General features: G+C 38.4%; 1 protein-coding gene across 4 annotated transcripts in view; it reads left to right on the top strand.

Moving 5' to 3' along the window:
* Positions 1-22,688, top strand: part of MYO16 (myosin XVI) — a 368,415-nt gene that overhangs the window by 130,510 nt on the left and 215,217 nt on the right. The gene's annotated exons all lie outside the window — the stretch shown is intronic.

The raw sequence follows: 22,688 nt of genomic DNA, 5'->3' as shown, positions 1-22,688 counted from the left end.
TGAGGTTTTCAATGCTCAAACTAGAGTGAGGGTTGTGCCCAGGGTTAGGGTTGACAAAACCACAGAGCCCAGAGCTCCAAGCACTCTGCAGTGTAAAAAGGCATGCCAGTAGGGACACAATATTGCCACAACTTCTCTCCATCTACATTTTCCTGCTTGGCCTCATGTGGCCTTTGCAGCTCTGCCTAGCATTACAGTGCTGCCTAGGGTTAGAGTGCTGCCTAGGGTTAGGGTTCACAAAACCACAAAACTCAGCTCTCCAAGCACTCTGCAATGTCAAAAGGCATGCCTAACAGAACACAAAACTGCCACAACATGGCTTCTTCGACACATTTGTCATTAGCACAAGGTTCACCTCCATGGAATTTTCTGCTCAACCTCGGGTTAGACTTAAGCCTGGAATTAGGGTGATACTTAAGCTTATGGATCAGAAAACCATTAAGCCAAGAGCTTCAAGCACTCTGCAGTGTAAAATGGCATGCCTAGCAGCACACAAAAGTGCCAAAATACGGGTCCTTCAACACCATTCTGCTTGGTATCTGGGTCATAACAGTGAAAATGTTCTTCTCAACCTATGACTATTTTTAAGCCTGGAATTAGGGTTACATGTAGACTTAAGGTGCAGAAAACCATAATGCCCAGAGACTGAAGTGCACTTCATCGCGTAAATGCGTGCCAAGTAAAACACAAACCTGCCACAAGTTTCCTCCATTCACATTTTTCTGCTTGTCACCCACCTCACCACATGAGGCTTGCAATGCTCAGCCTAGGGTTAGGGTTCTGCCTAGGGTTAGGGTTCTGCTTAGGGTTAGGGCTCTGCCTAGGGTTAGGGCTCTGCTTAGGGTTCACAAAACCATAAAGCCCAGAGCTCCAAGCACTCTGCAGTGTAAAAAGGCATGGCTAGCAAACACAAAACTATCACAACATGGCTTATTCGACCCCTTTGTTCTCAGCACCTGGTTCACCCCCATGGGAATTTTCTGCTCAGCCTACAGTCAGGCTTAAGTCTGGAAGTGGGGTTACACCTAGGCTTAGAGTTCAGATAACCATAATGCCCAGAGTTTCCAGCACACATCATTGTCAAAATGCATGCTAAGCAAAACTCAAAACTGCCACAACTTTGCTCCATCCACATTTTTCTGCTTTCCACCTGCCTCATGTCATAAGGCTTGCAAAGCTCAACCTAGGGTTAGGGTTAGGGTTAGGGTTCTGCCTAGGGTTAGGGTTAGGGTTAGGGTTAGGGTTCGGGTTAGGGTTAGGGTTAGGGTTCGGGTTAGGGTTAGGGTTAGGGCTCACAAAACCATAAAGCCCTGAGCTCCAGTCACTCTGCAGTGTAAAAAGGCATGGCTAGCAGAACACAAAACTTTCGTAACATGTCTTTTTCTACACCTTTGTTCTCAGCACCTGGTTCACCCCCATGGGAATTTTCTGCTCAGCCTACAGTCAGGCTTAAGCCTGGAAGTGGGGTTACACCTAGGCTTAGAGTTCAGATAACCATAATGCCCAGAGCTTCCAGCACACTGCGTTGTCAAAATGCATGCTAAGCAAAACTCAAAACTGCCATAACTTTGCTCCATTCACATTTTTCTGCTTGCCACCTGCCTCACGTCATAAGGCTTGCAAAGCTCAACCTAGGGTTAGGGTTAGGGTTAGGGTTCTGCCTAGGGTTAGGGTTCACAAAACCATAAAGCCCTGAGCTCCAGTCACTCTGCAGTGTAAAAAGGCATGGCTAGCAGAACACTAAACTTTCGTAACATGTCTTTTTCTACACCTTTGTTCTCAGCACCTGGTTCACCCCCATGGGAATTTTCTGCTCAGCCTACAGTCAGGCTTAAGCCTGGAAGTGGGGTTACACCTAGGCTTAGAGTTCAGATAACCATAATGCCCAGAGCTACCAGCACACTTCGTTGTCAAAATGCATGCTAAGCAAAACACAAAACTGCCACAACTTTGCTCCATTCACATTTTTCTGCTTGCCACCTGCCTCACGTCTTAAGGCTTGCAAAGCTCAACCTAGGGTTAGGGTTAGGGTTCTGCCTAGGGTTAGGGCTCTGCCTAGGGTTAGGGTTCACAAAACCATAAAGCCCTGAGCTCCAGTCACTCTGCAGTGTAAAAAGGCATGGCTAGCAGAACACTAAACTTTCGTAACATGTCTTTTTCTACACCTTTGTTCTCAGCACCTGGTTCACCCCCATGGGAATTTTCTGCTCAGCCTACAGTCAGGCTTAAGCCTGGAAGTGGGGTTACACCTAGGCTTGGAGTTCAGATAACCATAATGCCCAGATTTTCCAGCACACTGCGTTGTCAAAATGCATGCTAAGCAAAACTCAAAACTGCCACAACTTTGCTCCATACACATTTTTCTACTTGCCACCTGCCTCACGTCATAAGGCTTGCAAAGCTCAACCTAGGGTTAGGGTTAGGGTTAGGGTTAAGGTTAGGGTTCTTCCTAGGGTTAGGGCTCTGCCTAGGGTTAGGGTTCACAAAACCATAAAGCCCTGAGCTCCAGTCACTCTGCAGTGTAAAAAGGCATGGCTAGCAGAACACTAAACTTTCGTAACATGTCTTTTTCTACACCTTTGTTCTCAGCACCTGGTTCACCCCAAGGGAATTTTCTGCTCAGCCTACAGTCAGGCTTAAGCCTGGAAGTGGGGTTACACCTAGGCTTAGAGTTCAGATAATCATAATGCCCAGATTTTCCAGCACACTGCGTTGTCAAAATGCATGCTAAGCAAAACTCAAAACTGCCATAACTTTGCTCCATCCACATTTTTCTACTTGCCACCTGCCTCACGTCATAAGGCTTGCAAAGCTCAACCTAGGGTTAGTGTTAGGGTTACGGTTAGGGTTAGGGTTCTGCCTAGGGTTAGGGCTCTGCCTAGGGTTAGGGTTCACAAAACCATAAAGCCCTGAGCTCCAATCACTCTGCAGTGTAAAAAGGCATGGCTAGCAGAACACAAAACTTTCGTAACATGTCTTTTTCTACACCTTTTTTCTCAGCATCTGGTTCACCCCCATGGGAATTTTCTGCTCAGCCTACAGTCAGGCTTAAGCCTGGAAGTGGGGTTACACCTAGGCTTAGAGTTCAGATAACCATAATGCCGAGTTTCCAGCACACTGCGTTGTCAAAATGCATGCTAAGCAAAACTCAAAACTGCCACAACTTTGCTCCATCCACATTTTTCTGCTTGCCACCTGCCTCACGTCATAAGGCTTGCAAAGCTCAACCTAGGGTTAGGGTTAGGGTTAGGGTTAGGGTTAGGGTTAGGGTTAGGGTTAGGGTTAGGGTTAGGGTTAGGGTTAGGGTTAGGGTTAGGGTTAGGGTTAGGGTTAGGGTTAGGGTTCTGCCTAGGGTTAGGGCTCTGCCTAGGGTTAGGGTTCACAAAATCATAAAGCCCTGAGCTCCAATCACTCTGCAGTGTAAAATGGCATGGCTAGGCACACAGAAAACTGCCACAACTGGGGTCCTTCATCACCTTTCTGCTTGGTACCTGGCTCATCACCAGACACATTTAGTGCTCTCCTCAGGTTTAGGCTTATGCCTACGGCTAAAATTTTTCCTAAGTTTAGGCTTGATAAAACCACTCACTCCTGGGCTTTCAGCATTGTGCACTGTAAAATGCATGCCAACGTCCCCACAAAAACGCCTCAATATTTGTTCTTTGACACCTTTCTCCTTAGCGGGAGGTTCACACCAATGGGAATTTTCTGCTCAGCCTACAGTTAGGCTCATGCCTAGGTTGTGGGTTACATCTTTGAGAAAACCACAACCTCTATGGTTTTATGCAGTGTGCAGTGTAAAATGCATGCCATGTTTATTACGAAACTGCCACAATTTGGCTTTTTTGGCCCCTTTGTTCTCAGCACCACTTTCCCCCAAGGGAATTTTCTGCTCAGCCCACACTTAGGCTTAAGCCTGGAATTAGGGTTACACGTAGGCTTAGGGTTGAAAAAACCATATAGGCCAGAGCTTCAAGCACACTGCATAGTGAAAGTACATACGAAGTGAAACACAAAACTGTCACAACATGGCTCCTTCAACACCCTTGTCTTTGGTATCTGGGTCATCCCCGTGGCAATCTTCTATTCAACCTACACTTTGCTTTAGCCTGTAACTAGGGTTACATGTTGGTTTAGGGTTTGTAAAATCATAATGCCCAGAGCTTCAACATGCTGCATTGTGTAAATGCATGGCAAGTGAAACACACAACTGCCACAAACTTCTCTCCATCTGCATTTTTCTTCATGGCACCAGCCTGGCCTCATGTGGTCCTTACAGTTCTGCCTATGTTTATCATTCCATCGAGGGTTAGAATTCTGCCTAGGGTTAGGGTTCACAAAGCCACAAACTCAATAGGTACAAGCACTGTGCAGTGTAAAAAGGTATACCTTACCAAACATGAAACTTCTATAACATCTCTCCTTCAACACCTCTCTTCTTGGCACCAGGCTCATTCCAATAAAGATTTACTGACTTGCTTAGGGTTAGGGTTGCACTTTGTGTTAGGGTTCGGAAAAGAAGGAACCCAAGGTCTTGAAACTCAATGCAGTGGCAAAAAGCCTGCTAAATAGAACACAAGACTGTCACAACATGGCTGCATTGACAACTTTCCTCTTGGTTTCAGGCTCACTCCCATGAGGACTTATTTCTCAACACAGTGTTAGGGTTATGCCTAGGGTTAGGTTTCAGAAAACCACAGCTCCAAGCACACTGCAGTTTAAAAAGGCATGGCAAGCCCAACACAATTGTGTCACAACATAGCTCCATCCATATCTTTTTGATAGGCATCAGCATCATCCCCAGAAATCTTTCAGCCCTCTGCCTAGGCATAGGGTTATTCCTAGGTTTGGGGTTTAGAAAACCAGAAAGCCCAGAATTTTAAGAACTCTGCAGTGTAAAAAGGCATGCCAAGACAAAACAAAACTGCCACAACTTCTCTTCATCCACATTTTTCTACTTGGCATCAGCCTGGCCTCATGTGGCCTTTACAGCTCTGCCTAGGGTTAGGGTTCTGCCTAGAGTTAGGGTTCAGAAAGCCATAAAGCCCAGAGCTCCAAGCACTCTGCAGTGTAAAAAGGCATGGCTAGCGGAACACAAAACTGCCACAACATGGCTTCTTCAACATCTTTCTGCTTGGCACCAGGCTCATCCCCAGAAAGATTTACTGGTCTGCCTAGGGTTAGGCTTCTGCCTCGATTTATCTTTATGCCTACGGTTAGGCTTGAGAAAACCACAAACTCCAGGGGTTTAAGGGCTTTGCAGTGTAAAATTCATGCCATGTTCATCACGAAACTGCCACAACATTGCTTCTTTTTCATGTTTCTGCTTAGCATCAGGTTCACCCCCATGAGAATTTAGTGCTCAACCTAGGTTTAGGCTTATGCCTGCAGTTCGGCTTCCACCTAGGCTTAGGGTTCAGAAAACTGTAAAGCCCAGAGCTTCAAGCACACTGCATTGTGAAAAGGCATGGCAAGCTGAACACAAAACTGCCACAACATTGCTCCATTCACATTTTTCTGTTCGGCACCAGCCTCACCTCATGAGGCCTTTACAGCTCTGCCTCGGGTTAGGGTTCAGAAGATCAGAAATCCAAGAGCTTTAAAGCCTCTTCAGTGACCAAAAGCCTGCCAAGTTAAACACAACGCTGCTACAACATGGCTCCATCAAGAACTTCCCACTTGGTACCTGGCTCCAGGTTGAAGAGAATGCTGAAGTTTCTTTCATTTAAGAACAAAGATGTTTAGGCTTATATACATTTGTGCCCACATGAAATCTTTTAAGAGTATAAACAGCAACCGGAAGTGATTTATTGGAAAGATTTTCCCTTTATTGTCTCTCTGACTTTTGAAGGCTCAGGAATGGACGTGCTGTCAGCAGTTCTGTCCTGTTGGGTTGTGTTCTTATTCATCATTTGGGGTGCCTTGCAACACTGTATTTTGTATTAATTCCCCACGCTTGTTCTATAATTTATTGAAACACTAGCCAAGACTTGTACCTTAGTATCTACTATTCTTTGTCCTATGCTACCAGAGTTGCAGAATGTCCAAGTACCAGCATTTAGATGCTGCTCCTGCTTTGTTAGCTGTAGCGTTTAATCCTCTCACTTTAAATATAGCTTTAAACTTGCGCCCATCACTTGTATGGTAATTATTCCTCTACAAAATACAATTTTTATCTTCAAATACTTTTAATTGATACATAAGAGTAGGTAACCTTCACTTTACTTGTGCACTGTTCAAACCATCTTCTTGTGATGACAGCTCAGCCCTACACAGTCTCTCATTCACTCCCCTCAGGTGAGGATCACAAGGGTAAAAGTGAGAAAACTTGTGGGTTGAGATAAAGACAGTTTAATAGGGAAAGCAAAAGCTGCACACACAAGCAAAGCAAAAGAAAAAATATTTTGCCGTGTCCTATCAGCAGGTGGCTGTTCAGCCATCTCCAGGGCAGCTGGACTCCACCACATGTAGTGGTGGGAAGGCAAATGCCATCACTCTGAATATTCTCCTCCTTCTTTCCCCAGCTTTATATGCTGAGCTTGAGGCCATATGGTGTGAGATATCACTCTGAACAGTTTGCTGGGACAGCTCCTTTGCACCATCAGCCTGCACTGATGTGGTGAGGAACAGAAATGGCCTTAGCTCCGTGTAAGTGCTGCTCAGCAATAGCTAAAACATCCCTGTGTTATCAACATCCTCTTCAACACAAATCCAAAACACACACTGGCCACTAGGAAGAAAATTACTCAATCCCAGCCAGAACCAGCACACATGGTAGAATAAACATGGATAGTGTTGCAGCTTTGTATGTTAATTTTTCATCTTGAATTCTGTGTTTTAGAGGATCAGCACTGGTTCACAGTCATATTGAGCTCCCATATTTAGTTCTTTTTCTCATTATAACTATGGCTGTGTTGCAAACCACAAGTTTCTTAATGACTTGTTGTTTACAGCGCTTTAATTTCAGAGCAGAGCACAGGTAATCATCATGGAGCTGTACAGTTTGGCTCACACATTACAAGTTGATAACTATGGGGGTTTTTTTATAATGTATCTTAGATTTTGGTTTTGGGGGTGTTTTTCACCTCCTCCCACTCCCAAAGAATCAGGAAATCTTTTGATGTCGACTGACCTGAGGTTGAGAGCAACAGAGAAAAAGAGAGCTGATGAGAATACGTTTTTACAGTGTACTTCGTTTTACTATTGTAAGGAGGCATCTTTTAGTGGGCAACATGAATGTTAGATTTTCACCATCCTCAATGCAGATCTTGTCAAATGAAACTGGGAAGGTGGAGATGGTATTTTGGCATGTGGCACAGTAGAAATTTATTATTAATTTATTATTTTATAGATCTGAAAGCATCACTGTTATAAACATGGCACTTAATTAATTAGAAGAGATCAGTACTACATCCTCAGAACATTCTTAAAACATTTTTTAATTGACCTTACTAGGAAAAGTAAGTGTAATTTCTGTCTGCTAACTAATTAAATGTTTCATCATGTACTTTTTCTAACCTAGAACTGAAGCACAAAATGCAAATCTGGCACTGAAGGCTAAAAGTACAAATTAAAAATAAAATAAAATTGACGATGAATATTTTTTCTCTCCCCTGTTTAAGAAATTAGGAAAATCTGTGCTTGGCAGTGTGTGAAAGAGATTTACCATAAAATCATTCATTAGATTTAGAGGAACAATAGATCAGCAGTATCAGGTATATAATACTATCCACTGTATGTGTAATCCAACTTTGAATTTGGTGTAAAATCCCCTTTCCAAAATCAGATATATTTTTACTGGAAAAAATTCACATGAACTGATTTCCTGGTGGGAGTAGAAAGTCGACTTCCTGGTGGGATGGGGCTGTAACTCTCTTTTCTGCTCCCCCATAGAGTTGATAATGGCACATATCGAAAGTCATGTAATCAGACAGCAGTTCCATAGTTATTTTTCCCTTGTTTTTTGCAACTGCATCAGGCTGTATTAGCAAGCAGAGATGAATGATCAAAATGCCATTACCTTTAAAACTTAAAGAAAGGTCTTTCTATTTCATAATTCCAGAAACAATTACTTCCTCAGAGGAAGAAATTCTGCCCTCCCACTCAATCTAGCTCAGTATGACTTCCTCCTTTGAGTCAATATGAGAGGAAGCAGGGATGGGGAAAGAATGAAGAGCAGTTAGAGGTCAGGAGACAGTGGCTAACAGTTGATAGTATAAATGATCATGTACCCTGAAAGATAAATGATTGTTCTGTCTTTCTAGAGGCAGTTACCAATATTTGTAGTAAGGAAATTTAAATAGCATTTTTTCTGTGAAAGCCGCGAGTATCTATTTGAATTCACTGACAATTTGCAGAGGCTGGTGGATGTGTGAGAAGTGTAGGAGGGAACTTCCAGAGAGTGTGTACTACTGGCCTTTCAAACCTGCTAGCTGAGATAACATAGAAGTAAACTAGATGAAGGCCACTAATTAACTAATCTAGATGATGCCTTTTAATGAGTTGCTGAACACCAGATGGCAACTCTTTTACTCTTGGGAAACTGTAAAAAAATATTAGTCTTTCTCCATAAAGACTGCAGAAAAGGGATGAAGCTAGCTAGTCATGCAGCACTAAAGGTGGTCCAAAGAGAGACAAGAACAGGAATCTAACTGGATACAGCATGATGGTCAAAGCATTTGACTTTGAGCACTATCATGAAAGTAATGAGCTAGCCTAGAAAAGAAATGAGGGCAATATAAAAAGAAAAGAAATAGCATTGAACTTCAATTGACAGGTGAAACAATCTGCAGTTCACTGTACAAAGAATGCTAAATCATGGCATAAATCAAAGCCTTTTCATATGGAAAGTAGCCACAGAAAGTAAGACTGAAGAGTCTGTAAATGCTTATTGATGTCTAGAAATCTCTCTCTCTCTCTCTCTCTCAATCTCTCTCACACACACACACACACACACACACACACACACACACACACACACACACACACACACTTTCCCTCTCTGCCTCTGTCTCTCCCCCCGCTCCCCCCCCTTCATTCTCCCTCCTTCTGTCCAGGTGGAAAACATTTGGGGTTGGGGATGAGATTTAGGACACAGGCTATGGCTATTAAGCAGCAGATCTGTATACTCTGGAGTTCTTAGCATCAGAGCATTTCCAGAAAACAAAAGCTCCTGGAGGTAAAAGAGAGTTAGACCTGTCGGAAAAAAATATCACCCCTAGTTTTGGCTGGAGCAGGTCAGGAAAAGTATGCTGAGAGATGGACAACATGCACAAAAAATGGGGAATTTTGGATAAGCTTCATTCTAATTCTGTTTTTCCTAAGAGAAAGAGGATCAAGGTATGACAAAATAATGAAAATCAACATCTGGCTTTGATCTTCGATAAACATAGTTTTGTGCATAAAGAAGATGGTCTGGAGATGTTCCACCACTGGGGGATATTTGTAGAAGGTGAAATTCATTCCTCATGCCAAGCAGCCTCTCCTTAAATCACTGGCACAATTATTCAGTGAGTTGCTCATGGAGTAGCTAGGGAATTGAGGAAAACTTAGCTAAATTGCAGAAGTGAAAAGCTGCTTGGTAGTGAAGAACTTGGTAACAAGACAACAGCCTAGCTATTAATAGAGAAATGGGCCTGAGAGTTGCTGAGGTTTCATTAGGATTGGTCCTATGACATTATTTTATTTAGAGTTTTCAGTAATAACCTTGAGAGGACAAATAGGGGTATGATAATGAAATATGTTGAAGAAAATCCTGCAAAGTCTTATCTATTGGGGTGAGGATTATAATGTTGTATGGAAATAATAGGGTATCTTTGAAGACTTAAGTAATAAAAATGGCTAGAAATTTCAGTGTACAAATACAAGGTCATGCTCCGAGCAACAGACATTTCTGTGATATGCTCAGAAGCCATCAGCTGGAAATTTGGAAAAAGACCTCCGAGCTTTATTCTGTTTTAAGACAATTGTATGCTGGAAACATGTAACTGCAGGCGGGGAAAAACAGTCTTGGATTTGTCAGAATGAAGATGTTGCCAAGAGAAAGGGAAGAGTGGTTTTGCTACTGTCCAAGTAATGACAGCCTGCAGTTAGCTATCTACAGCCATACTCAAGAATGGGGAATTATACCAAGGAAACCTTCAAGGATAAGCTTGGGAGTAAAAAGCTTACCTTAAGAGAAGGGAGTAAAAATATGTTGTACTTAAAAAAAATTAAAAGAGAGGTTGTAAAATTTTCTGTAAATATATCAGGATAGAGGAAGAGGTAAGAAAAAGCTTTTAAAACCTGAAGATACTGCCAGCATGAAAGCAAATTATTGCAAAGGTGTCCAACAATAAACCTAAGACAGAAATGAAACTAAGCTTTCTTAGAGTTAGGAGATGTATGTTGGAAAGCAGCATTCTGTGCAGGAGTAATAGGGATTAAAAATCCCCAAACCTAAACCTTAATTGGCTTTAAAATTGGTCTTAAAGTTGTAAATGAGATTATGTGCTATGTGCTAGTATTACCAGTGATGCTTCTTGAGAGCCACTCTAGTATTATATTTCCACATAACAGCTATTGAGAGGGCTGTGTGGATATAATTATTCTGATAGTGTTCTTAAGACAATAAAGTAACATACAGTTGATATTAAAACATAATATTGTGAACAATAAATATCAAATAAAGTTATAGGGTAGATATTTGATGCCTGCCAGACTATGCTAAATTTCTATAGCCCAAAAACGGACAGGAAAAAAGTTCATGGAAGAACACAGTTCAGAAAGAGAAGTACTGGGCAAACATATAGTTTTTCAAGCATTTGAAATATTTCTATTTCGTTGGTTTTAATACTGTTTCCAGATATTCGAAAACAAAATACATAATGGCCAAATAGCATGAAATCTTAGGAGAAGAAAAAAGAAAAGGTCTTTTTATTTTCTCAGGAAAAGAAGCCTCAAGGCCACAAAAGCTAGATGTTTCATCTCTGGAAGTAAGTTGAGAATGGCATTTAGATCAGTAATTAATTGTGTGCCTCAGAAGTGTTTATTATTTAAAAAAAAATCTGGATTTTCAGTGGGAAGAAGGATGTTTTATTATTTTTTAAAAATGTTAGTAAATTATGTTTCCAAAGGGCTGACATCAGGGAAGATGTATATTTCCTATCCAAATTTCAATTAAAACATCTGTTTAATTGGTATATGGGATTGGAAAGTCAGTATAATTTAGTAATCAGGACAAGCAATGCGCTTCTTTCATTTGGATGTATATAACTTTTTGAGCAATGTTTTCCTACTGTGATAGATTTTGACATCAAGTATTGAAGTAAACTGAACTTAGAACAAGACCTTGAATCACCATATAATTAGGATTTAAGCCAATTCTTTCTTAAATGAAGTATTCAACCCAATGTTTCTCATTAAAAATACAAAAATAATATAATAAAAAATTTGTACCATTAATGAATAAAGTAATATTATTTTATTGTACTATTTAATATATTATTTATTTGGATAAGAGCTGTCTCTGAATGCTAAAAACAAATCCCCAAACCACTCAAACCAACAGCCTCCTCTCTGTTGTATATGACTTTTTGTGTGTTTCCATTTCAGAAATACTGAATGAAAAATCACTATGGCATAGTTTGTAATGCATAATTTAAAAGGGCTTGGGAGCATGAACCTGGGAAAAAAGAGCCATAAAATGAACCTCTATGATTTCTTGAATTTCTGAGTGAGCTAGTAGGGTAAAATGCAGCGCTGATACAATTTATCAAAAGTTCAAGGGCAACTTACCTTGAAATGGCACCATAAAGATTGATGTGTAAAGTCATTGGAAAGAAAACTGCTGCAGGAAAAACTGGCTTACATCTTGAAAGCAGATGGTTTAGGTAAATTGTAACAGTGCAGGGTTAGTGGAGCTAATAAATGAGGTGATGTGAAGGTCATTAAAAGACTCACGTTTGCACATGTGTTTGAAGACTTTTCAGTTAGAATAGGAAAGGTGGAGAAAAAGCACTGACTTTCCAAATCTAGAATAATTGTTGTGTACTATGTGTGGAAAAAGTAGGTAATTCAGTTCAGTGTATAACAATGTAAAAGAATAAGATCGGGTTGGATAGGGAAGTGTAGAAGTTAAAGTAATGAAAAGAAAAATAATGGAAAGTTGGATGTACTTCATTTTTTCTGTTTTGATAATGAGCTTGAGCAAGATGTGGTTGCTGTCTGCAAGGCTGAAAGGTTAAAAAGATGCTGGAAAATGTATAAAAGCTGACTTATGAAAGCACAGGAGAAAACTAGCACTTTATATTATTTCTGAATAACAGCTGTATCTTAGCCATTTGAATTAAAGTGAATACTGCAAGATTACTGACTTGCATTTATTGGGAGGAAGGATATTCCTTAAAATTATGACAGTTCTGGAAGGTGGAAAAATTCATTTTCTGGAATGAAGACTGGAGAATGGTAAGGGAATTATTATGGAAATTTGTTTCTTGGCAAGGTGATAGGCAGTTGATAGATTAATGCCTATTACTGCTGAGATTACACTTTATGAACATGAGGAAAAAAATTGTCTAATAAAACACATAGATAAATCCTTGATGGATGGCATAGCACTATGTCTTTGAACTATTTATTTCAGTTTTGTGTAGAATTTCATCACTTTTCCTGTATATATATATATATATATATATATTAATCAACAGAGACCAATTATTGCAAATAGACCTGGAGTTTGGTTAATATATAAATGTCAGCTGTGGTTATCCTTGTATTGCTAGGATTTATAAGCATATGTTTTTCTTTTCCTATAATCAATTTCAAAATTTGGCAAGGAGTGTATATTTCCCCCACAGCTGTATTAGGGTCTAACTTGCTGCAGTCCCACACAGCAAGTTACTACTGACTATGACTGGAAGATTTTATTTTCTATTGCACTTCATTCATTACCTAAGCACAGGAAAATAATACTTTTCTGCTTTTCTGGTGAGTTCTCTAATTATATGCTGATATTCTGAGAAACCAGTTTTGTATTAAGGTGACTGGCATACTAAACTCCCTACATAGATTTGGTATTTCACATGATGATTTGTTTCTAGAAGATCTAGATTTAATTACTAACCAGCAAGACATCATCACCCTGAGTGCAGATTAAGATACTGTACAGTCCCTTTGCTGTGCACTTGGGAACATGCTGATGTTATCAATCAACACAATGAATCTGTCTCATAACAAAAATGCAAATTAACTAGTTAAAATAGCAGTTTTGTACTTTTACTTCCTTGCATAATACATTTATCTTTGCAGAAACTATACACTGTACACAACTATCATTTATTGCACACTGTTTAATCTCTTGCTTTTTACACCAGAGACATGTACAGATTTTCTTTATTTTTACTGTGTGTTTATATACATTAACATAGGCTCTTTTTTCTCTGCATTAATAAAAGTGTAAAATCTACCTGTCATACCTGAAGCAGTGCTGTTTATTTATGTGTGCCATTTCAAGTGCATTTAATTTACACACACACATGCACACACATGCACATACATACATATACACACTATGCACACACACACGTGTGTGTGTGTATGTAATCTCAAAATGGACTGGAGAATGAAAATCAGAACATTCAGCATCCTTATTTCCCAAGCTACATAAGTACATAGAAAAGGATATGAAAGTGTGCATAGACAGGAAGGGAAGATGGCTTCCCAAATTATGAGGATTAAGGAGAAGACCATCATGTTAAATAGGGACTTGAGGTTTGCCCCTAGTTAGACTTTCTGCATTTATGTTATTTGCACTGAACCTGTAAGCTACAAGCTCTTCAAAAAACAACTTTCAATCTTTACTGAGCTGTCAAAATCAACTTCCTTTCTTTGCTGCCATGTGGTTGTATTGTTTGTTCTGCCCTCATCTGTGGTGGGCCAGGGGTGGAGACTCTGTCAAGTGAAACTACTAGGCAGAACTTTCTCCCACAGTTTTGTTTGAAGTGTGTGTATATCTATATCTCTATATATCTATATCTAATCTATCTATATCTATGTCTATGTCTATATCATCTATCTATATCTATATCTATATCATCTATATCTGTCTGTGTGTGACTACTTTCCCATGTATACATGTATATATATATACATATAAACATAGAACTTTGTAAGGAAACATATTATGAAAACTTTAACCTCGATGTCTATTTTATTTGTACGTATCAGTACTGTAGTGGATTATCAGAGGATGCTTCTTGCCTCCATTTTGCCTACAATAAAGCTATGCCTTACTAACTGTCCAATTTTGTATACAAGTAACTGTTCTTGCTAGCTCCATGGAGTGATCTTTTAAATTCCTAAAGAATGAGATTTGTTTGACCTTATGTAATTACAAGCTTGCTTAATGGTTATAAAGTAATTGTTAACTCTAACTGTGGTGTCAGATTAAAACACTTTTTGACAGACAATTCCAAAGCCTCACTCCCTACTGTGTGAAGGAGAATTTCTTTCTATTTGTTCTAAAAATAAAAGGCAATTTCAAAAAGTGACCTTTTGTTGGAGTATTATATAAGACAGGGACTGATCATTTTTCTGTGTGCCTGTCATAATTTTTAATGATTACAATTAAAATAAAATTAGAATAGAGTATGCTTCTATACTGTTATCAGAGGCATTCAGTGCTCGAATAATTTCATTTTTTTCTATAAGCTCTGCTACTGATGGGAAGTTTGCAAGTCCCATGTGCAGAAACAGATGGGGAAATTTTAGTCTTTAGTCATCAATGCTCTTTGAAGTTTCCTTTCTAATTCCCTTTTCTTGCCAAATAATTTGAGAGCTGGCAATATCAAGTGAAATACCCCTCCTTCTGTACTGCAACTATCCTTTTTTTGACCTCATTCTGATCTTTTGGTTTTTTGCTGCAGTGTCTTAATAATAGAACAGAATGAGAATGCTATTCTAGGCAAAGAGGACTTTTTTTGGTGATGTATAACATGCAAGTCGAGTTTTCTTTGATTTCTTCAATTCTTTAGTCTATCTCCACTTTCAGTAAGAATACGAAATTTCAGTGAGAAAATATATTCTGAACTTTTTCTCTGTTTTCATGCTTTCAGATAAAATGGTTTTAAAAGAGTTAAAAGTATGTGAACTTATTTTTGCAACATTCAAACAGGTACATCCAATTCATGTAATTATTCCAAATAAGATTCTTTTTTTTGCATACTAAGCTAAAAGGAATATCTTCATGCTTTTAGAGCCCTTCTGACACCTTAATGCCTCACCATTTTGTCTTTTTTCTGAGAAGCCCTCACTGAAAATGTGTAGCACATATTTTGAACCAAGAGGTGCCTCCATAAAGCAGGAAAGTAAGAAATAAACACAGTTATTGTTTTCTTTTTGTCATACTTGGCTTTGAAGATAAAATTCATAGGTATATAATTCTTCATTACCTGCTCTTTAATGTCACACCTTTTTTTGGAAGGAAAATAATATTTAAATATGATATTGTATTAAGACAAGTGCATATCTTGAGAGTTAGATTGGTTCCTGTAATTTCTGGTTGAATAAAGAGACTGGAGAATTGGATGTTTAAACTCTTAGCTATGTGGGAGCCCTAGAATTGAATATGTTCTGCCCATGGCCTGTCCCACCAGAAACTATAGATTCATTTGCCCTACACTGTGGCTAAACTAAAATGTCTCATGCCTGAATGCACATCTAGCCTATAAAAGCAAGAGAAAAAATATTGTTGTTAAGGCCTGTTTCTTCACAGATATAAAACCAGTAGTGATTGCATATGAAGACAAACTGAGGCTGAAGCAATTAGAGTTCAAATTGTATAGGAAAATTTAGTCAAGCATTTGGGGAAGAGATTTTCATGATGTTAAAAATGATAGTTGAAGATGTTGAAAAACTTCAGAATGAAGTATGGAAGTTAAGAAATAGAAATGGATATTACAAAACTAATTCCATTCTTCCAATTTCTAGCCAAACTAGGTGGATGATTCTCAGCAGTTCCAGATACTTGTGTGGGAGGAGAAAATAAGAATAATTCCTTGAGGCAAAGCTAAGTCAAGGAAATCAGACTATATTTAGCTTAGAAATTTGGACTTAAATTCCAAGAAACATTGGTGGTGTGTGCTAGGATTCAGAATATGAAGAACCACCATGAAAGACAACTTGCTGTCTGATTAAGATTCAAGTACAAATCAGTATACCTTTAGAATTAATAGAATGTTCCCCAGTCCTCATGAATGTTGTAGATCTAGGGCATGGGAATAGTGGTAACTTGAGAAATATACATTACTTTTTATTTGACTGCTTCTGGATAAGTAGTTTTTAACTTTTTATTTCATAGCCGCATGCTTAGTTGTATTTTACTTTGAAAGATGCTATTACAAACATGCTACACTTCTAGAGTGTTTTCAGAAGTGTTCAGTACTGGAACTGAGTGGGATTTTCTTTGCCTTTTTCATGCCTTCCAGCTGATGGGCAGAATTTAAGTCCCCATGGTGCACAAACAGATGGGAAAATGTTGGTCTTTCGTTTTCAGTCATCAGTGCTAATTCTTTTATCTTCTGCATGCATTAGTCAAACAGACTATGCCTGTCAAGCAATCTGTAATATGTGCCATGACAGCCTTTTTTTTTTTTTTAAACTCTATTGCAAATCTTTTCTGTGAACTGACATTGCCTACATTCTATTAGTTTAAGGAGGAAAATGCTTTATTCATGAACTAAATGATTGCCAAAATGGTTTTGGAACTTGGACAATTTTAAGGTACTAATTTTTTACTATTTTGTGAAGTAATTCAACAACCAAGAAGCAGGTTTTCAAATACATTTGGGGATTTTTGTAGGCATTAGTGATCCCAGACATATATATATACAACTATACAATGTTTTTTATGAACAGACACTGTATTGGCACATACTTTTATCCTTTCTTACCCAGAATGCCACAGAGATACACGCCTGGGATTTTTGGAACACTGTGATGTTCTTTATGCACACTGGCATGCACCCATAAATCTTAATTTCTAGACTATAACAAGAAACCAAGTCTATTTTGATGAGCAGTTAAGTTGCATATTCAGATTTTGGTGCCGATTTTTGCAACATGGAACTCAGAAGTGCCATGAATTAAAGAACTTTTATCCACAGAGCAGCTGAAATACTTTACCTATGCAAAGAAGAGTGAATATTAAACTACATTTATATGATCGTTCCTTGATTCGTTTAGCAGGTACCTGTGATGAAAATAAGTTAAGTAGTGGCATAACATATATTTGTATTAAAAAAAATGCATCTATTTTAGCAATTATGTAAAAATATTGGCATAAGATTTTCAGCACTGCGTTATCTTCTGATTACTTGAAAGTGGTTTTTTTGAGATATGTGTTTTATCCTGTTCAGTTTATTTTATATGCCTGGAAGGCACTTACAAGGCTCTGAATTCAGCTTTGATTCTGTAGGCTGTGTTGTCACAGACATAAGGGATTGAGCTCCATGTTTGTGTTTTTATGATGTGGGTGGGATCAGGCATGCTGAAAATGAATTCAGACCTTTATTATATCACAAGTTAAGCTCATCCAGATGGCAGACAGTTCCTACTCCTTATGAAGGAGTAGTTTTGGTAATGTGACAGGCATGGGCTTATAGACAGTAGCAATTCTTACAGAGTTGAAAGCCCTGAAATAGAGCAAAATTTGCAGACAGATGATCATCAGTATCTTTCCTGTATGAGGGTGGAAACTCCTGCTGCAGGTAACCATTGATTCAAGGTTATGGAAGGAGTCCTGTAAATAGTGCCCTGGGCCAGCCCAGTTTGCAGAGCTGTGCTCTCTGCAAGTCCACATAAAAGGAAGTGAGAGGCTTTTCTATTTGTATTAAAGGAGAACTTATTTTCATGAATATACCTTAACGTGATGTCCTACTATGAAGGAAATCAGCTGAGCAGGAGGATTTTTTCCTTGCATTTTCCTTAAAGCTACACAAGCCCATATAAGGCATGCATGAAACGTGTTAATTTGTTAAAAATGTGCTTAAGAGTTGTTACTTTGATTTGTGATCCACAGATTTTAGTTCTGCATTTGTATGTATAGGTATGGTGTTTGGGTCCTTGTTCAGATTATTTTGCTAAGAGACACTTTGGAAAGTAAGGAAGAAAATATTTTCAGTTTGGAAACTCCCACTTAATGAGTCCTCTGTTTGCATTTCTTCAATACTTTTAGTAGTTCAGGTTTCAATACATAAGAATTAATTGATGAAAACCATTTGTTTTGGAAAAGTTATGATGCCTAGGTCTGGCATCCATTATGGTTGAGGGATGGTGGTGTTTTGATGTGGAACTTAACTAACTGCAAGTAACTTAACTGCCCAAGAGAAGACGTAGTTTATTATTTGTAAAACATAATACTTTGAAGGTCAAGTCATCAGTCTGGAGTTACTGAAATTCCCATTAAATAAAATATCACCTTAGACTGCAGTGGTGGAAATTGCCGATTAAGGATGAAGAACAGGATTTTAAAAGATTGTTTTTGTACAGGTGAAATTTCCGCTTGCTTTTCTTCAAGATGTATGAAAGGAAGGAGGCTGCTAGGGTTAGCTCTGCAGCAGATATCCCTTTTGGAAAATGATTTTCTATCAGACACACTAGTCTTCCACTAGGGGAGTATGTTGTCCTTTTTTTTTTTTTTTTCCATTTTCTTTTGACAAGCTACATTAAATGTAAATAAAGCCAAAACTGAAGCTAGAGCAGCTTTGAGGTGCTGTACTGTTTGCCATGGGATCTATTGAACTTACATATCTTTGTAAATAGCTTATAAATGTTTTCATTTCTTTGTTAAGCCCAGGCGGAGGAGTAAAAGTAAATATTTAGAAATAGCTATCCTGTATGGTAGACTTCTAGTCCTGAATAAGCTCTTTACATGGGTTTCTTTTGACGTTTTGTTCTGGAACAGGAATCTTTTCTTTACTCTGGAGTGTGCATATACTTGTTTTCTATCTCCCAAATACCTTAAGAATCTATGGTGTCATAGGGAGGGGTCTTCCTTAAAGACTAATGTGGAAAAAAAGTTAAAATGAAAGTATTAAAACTGCAGTGTTCTAAGAGACAATATTTAGATTTAGTGAAAAAGTTTCTAGATTGTTTTGTGTTCATAAAGAGAACACAAAAGAGGTTACTCAGCTTGTGTTTGTCAGTTTTCTTCTTGCTAAGCAGGCAAAACTCAATTATGATGGCAGCAGGTAGGGGAACTGTCAGAGGATCTATAATTGTAATAATTAAAAACCGTTTTTTTCCCCAGCTCTTCTAGTAGCTTTATTATGATTTCTGTGAAATAATTTCCTGCCTACAGAAAATCTGTTGTTGAAATGAGTTGGAAGGAAGACATGCATTTGAACTGAGAGCAGCTGCTCAATCTCACTTAATCTTTTATTTCGTTGTCTGTGGTTTGCTAATGTGGTGAAGTCTTAGTTTTTGGAGTTTTTTTGGTTTTTTGTTTTTTTTCTTTTTGAGCTTTGCCTTGAGAACTGTTCCTCATCTGTTCAGCATCGTGAATTTGTGTAAAGTGGTATCTAGTGCTAATGACCTAAACCACAACGCTGTGTAGAGCAATTTTATTCCGTTTGCTTTGTTAATGAATGAGATTCAAACAAGTCTAATAGGAGCCACAAAGAGGAGCTAGCTAGATTTGTGGGATTTGGCATCTTGAATGAAAATTTATGCAAGCCATTGAGATTGGAGAACAAGATTGCATGGCACCATGGAGCCCATGAGCATGTGGGATTTCCTGTATGTTTCCTTATTCTCAAAAAAGTAGTGCTTTATATCCTGATTACTTTTGCCTTCTTTTTAATTGTTTGTGTACTAAGGACTTTGGCAAGGATGTAGGATTAGCACAGTAGCTATGGCACACACGAGAACATGCAGGTGTGTCTGTGTCAAACCTTGGATAGCCTTCAAGCAAAATCCTTTTCATGGAATGAGTGTGAAAAAGTAGGTCAATAAAGGGGGAAAAACTAAACTATGCTTGTCACAGGAAGTGAAAGACCACAAATGTTTTATGAAGAACTAAATTTAATCTTGGTCTGTGTGCATGGTTAATGACATTTTATAAAATGGTGTGGTTTGTAAATCATGTGGTTATATTAAAAAAAAAAATACAAAAAAGTGAATTGTTCAAGCTGTTAATGAAAATAACGCTAACCTGCAGGAAACTGATGAACATGGATGAGAGAATACTATGTAGGTGTTTCTACATTTGCATATATATAAATGTATACTGTTATAAATATGTGGAATATGTGGAATTGAATAAAAATAGATTACTAATATAAGAATATAAGTAGGTATAAATCAGTCAGGTTTTGTGATGGGGTTGACAGGTGACTGCACAATTTGCATACAGCTATCATGTTGTAGAACAACTGAACTATTGTAAGAACTGTGTAGAAGCCTCCTATTAGGATAATTTTTTGGTTTTTTGGTTTTTTTTCCCCATAGCAACAGTTATTTTAATTTTTTTTCTGCCTCTGTCCTTTTTATTATTTTTATTTTTTTTCTAATATCCACACATATTCACATATTCCTCAGGGTCTACTGTATTTCTGATTGCCTACATAAAAACTCATGAAGCCAATGGTGGTAATCCTAGGTGACAGAGGCAATTGCTGGGTCATCATTTCTGTATTAAAATATTTTATAACGCACCTGGGACTTTCTACTATGTGAATAAAGCTAAATTACTTAGTTATTTCAAATATTTAAATAACCTGCTTGGCCCACAGGTTTGAGAGAATAATTTAAGGTATGCAACAGAAGAAAGGTTTTCAAGAATTTCATTGAATGATAGTCAGACTTTCAGGAATCTGCCCAATTTCCACCTAAAGTGAATTGATGCTGACTGGTTCTGAAAACAGTTCCACCAGGAAACCCTTCTGAGCATAATGTTGTCTGGGTGCAACACCTGTGACATCTTAGCTGAGAAGGTAAGCAAGAGGCAGTACCTAGGCAGAGAAATGCCCCAAATCTCTCCCAGGTCCTTATAGAACCTCAGTAAGTTAGGAGTCCTCAAACAATGCCTATATCAGATTACACTGCTGTCCATATTGTTGTGATGGCATTGAGTTTATGGACATACAGCCCAGTGGGTAGAACTTTGTCCCTGAATATTGGAGATGGCCAAAGGTCTAAGCCCACAGCTTTTCATATGTGTTTCACCAGATTGCTGATACAAAAATTATTGTGGATTTCAGAGTGACAGAAGGAAATAAATAATTTAAAATCTTTTAATAAGGACACATTCTTCAGAATGGAGATTCCTGGACCCTTGTTCTTTTTTGAGTAATGGTAGGTAGATGTATTCTTCATTTGGGAATCATCAGTTGTATCACAACGCTCGAAATAAGAAGGAATTCAGAAGATATACATCTAATCTAAATTTGCTCTCTAAGTTCCCCTACAGTCAATGAAACAAGATAAGTCTAGGAGAAAATAGTGCCTTTTGTAGGAGGACAGATTATTTTGCTATGTAGGATATGGTCTAATAGGATGTAAGTGATGTTTGAGACAGCTGAGTCATTTTTTGATGCCTATCTGTCCTCTGGTCACTGTGCTGGAAACTCAGATCACAGACTAACAGTTCAGCTTCAAGTTTGATAACATAAAGCCTACATGAACTTGCTCATTTTTTGTGTCATATTTTATTATGAGCCAGGACCTGAGACTATTGCAATTTTTCTTTGATACAATACTTACAGAGAAAGCTCCTGAAAAAAGCAGTCATGTCTTCTATTAATAATTTCATATTACATTTGACCTCTGCTGCTGTGGTTTTGAGAAAGGCAGTTCTTGGTACTTCTCATTTTTATTAGCTAAACTCTTTATCATACAAGCTGTTAAGAAAAGTAATTAAATTTACCTGAGGTCACACTTATTTCATAATTCCTTGCCATTAGAAACCATAGAGAGAAATTTGAAATTATTTAATGTTACAACCTTTTAAAGAAGATACATGACAATTCACTAGTAATGTAACTTCTAATGATGTAACACTAGTAATGCAAGCTTCTATACCCACCAGACACTTATGATATTTTCAAGGATGAGAACTTTCTTACTTAAAAAAATATATGTATTTCCCTACAAATGCTTACATTAATAATGTTTAACATAGAAAATACAAGTTTTCTTATCATGCTGGTGATTTCTTTTCAAGCTTCTCATGAATCTGTTCATTTCACCACCCCTCACTCCCAAGGGCTCTTCTTAGTTGTTACTCATTTATGTTGAATTTTGAATGAAACTTAGAGGAATTTCAGCCTGGTTTCTTTAGAGACTACAGTTGAAATCATCAAGCTCACTTTCATTGTCTCTAGTTGGTGACAAATGGCAATTTTATTTAGCAATGGATGGTTGTCTTTGAGGTTGGATTGATGGATGAGGCCTTGGGAGGTCAGGCCAGCTGACAAGGTCACCCAGAGCAGCTGTCTGCCCATCCCTGCTGCAGGCGTGTCTGTGCTGCTTGTCACTCAGCTTTGGAGCCACTGCTGGGTACTGGTGGAGCGTTTTAAGGCAGAGTAGTCAGTGACAGCTGACTCTAAAGTGTTTGCTGCAAATGGTGGTGGTTCCAAAACTCACTGATGAGCAACTCAGACATCTGTGTAGCAAAGCCAGACTGGACAGCTAGTGTGGCAACAGGGTCAGCT

Source organism: Sturnus vulgaris, chromosome 2 (genome assembly GCF_052056855.1).
Source record: "Sturnus vulgaris isolate bStuVul1 chromosome 2, bStuVul1.hap1, whole genome shotgun sequence".
Lineage (NCBI taxonomy): Eukaryota > Metazoa > Chordata > Aves > Passeriformes > Sturnidae > Sturnus > Sturnus vulgaris.
This window is presented reverse-complemented; position numbering and strand designations above follow the sequence as displayed.